The sequence below is a fragment of the Sinocyclocheilus rhinocerous genome, unplaced genomic scaffold (assembly GCF_001515625.1).
Source record: "Sinocyclocheilus rhinocerous isolate Xijiao unplaced genomic scaffold, SAMN03320098_v1.1 scaffold2974, whole genome shotgun sequence".
Lineage (NCBI taxonomy): Eukaryota > Metazoa > Chordata > Actinopteri > Cypriniformes > Cyprinidae > Sinocyclocheilus > Sinocyclocheilus rhinocerous.
In genome coordinates, this window is record NW_015647039.1 from 772,525 (window position 1) to 774,200 (window position 1,676).

General features: G+C 39.0%; 1 protein-coding gene across 1 annotated transcript in view; it reads right to left on the reverse strand.

Moving 5' to 3' along the window:
* LOC107708484 (dedicator of cytokinesis protein 3-like) overlaps positions 1–1,676 on the reverse strand; it is a 225,268-nt gene that overhangs the window by 136,672 nt on the left and 86,920 nt on the right. The window lies entirely within an intron of this gene.

The following is a 1,676-nucleotide window of genomic DNA, read 5'->3' on the forward strand; positions in this document are numbered from 1 at the left end:
ACACCATTTAATGTCCAAAAACATTTTTTTTAGCAAAATGTATATTTTACTCTTATACTTAAATATACTTGTATATTTTATTGCGCTCCTATTTGATTGCACTCTGTCTGTTTAGAGCGCAGCAGCGCTCGTTCACTCGCCCACTCCTGACAGCAAAATGGACATGTTTGCATGACTTTATAACATTTACAGATGAAAAATATACCTGTGACATGTCAGTTATGCACAGAGGAAAACACAACGTCTCAAATGAAAAGTGAAAGTGAAAGTGACGTGACATGTGGCCAAGCATGGTGACAGAAGAAGAGAGTAGTTGCTATTGCAGCTGCTATTCAAATCTGCGTTCGCGCTTTGGCTGGCACGGAGCCAGAGACAGAAGCTTTTGTACAGCGCTGCATTATAACCAATCACACACGAGTCTGTTGAGCTTATGAATGCAATGGGTAATCAGAGACGTTCAGATGAGTCATCGCTGAAACGCGGTGTTTTGTTCACTTACTCGCTGACTGTGCAGATGTGCGTTTGAATGTAAGTAAGATATTCATTTCACAGTGTAAACAGCTTCAGTGATTTAAAGACCATTCAAAAGCTTGGAGTCAGTATATATTTTTTTCCCTTGGGAAATGATATAAATTAATACTTTTATTTAGCAAGGATGCTTTAAATTGATCTCATTCAATAACTGCAATTGAGAAAAACACTTTCAAATCTCAAGAGCAATTTATTTCATCAGTCAAACGGTGCAAAGCTCTCAACTTTAAAAGTGATCAATTGAAGGGATTTAGGGCGTCTAAAAAAACAATTAATGGCTTTAGAAGAACAAAATGGACAGAGTTTAGCACAAAGCAAGTACATCCCACACAAGCATCTCAGCTGAAGAATCCAGATGGTGGAGCTTCTTGCCACATACAGTTGTTGCCTAATTTTCTTCGCTGTTCGCTTTCAAAGGTCAGATTAATTAGTAATTGAGGACACCAAATGCTCTCGAACAAACCTCCATCTGCTGGAGGAAGGATTCCATGTGCACGGATGACAAACCAGCATATGATAGTATTCATGAGATGGACGGTCACTCGCTAATCGCTGCTTTCAGTCATACATGAAGACCTCCTGTTGTTTGAGGAGAGCTTTTTTCATGCTGATGGTGATGGGAATCAATTATAAACATTTGAAGAATTCACATAAAAGTGATGAGATTTAGTTGCATTATGGTAATGACAGTTGTGTAAAATGTGCTTCATTTTCATAAAAAAATTAAAATCATAAAAGCCAGTACAACAATTATAACCATGATACTTTAAAATGTTTTATTTATTTATGTCTTTTTTTTCCACATAAAAGTGATGAGATTTTGTTGCCTTATGGCATTGACAGCTGTGTAAAATGTGCTTCATTGTCATAAAAAAATAATTTTAAAAATGATAAATTATAAAAGACAGTACAACAATTACTACCATGATGCTGTCACGGGTTGCTATGGTGCGGGAACACGGAGCGAGGAACGAGGAACGAGGGGACCAGGAGTACAAAACCAAGGAATTTATTTATATCGCGGGGAATAACACGTTGCACAAGGAGTTGACATAAACATGTGACAGATCGCCCCCCTCCCGGACGGTGCATCCCACACCGTAACAGTAACATCAGGGAGGGGGGGCGGGGGACGCGGCGGGCGG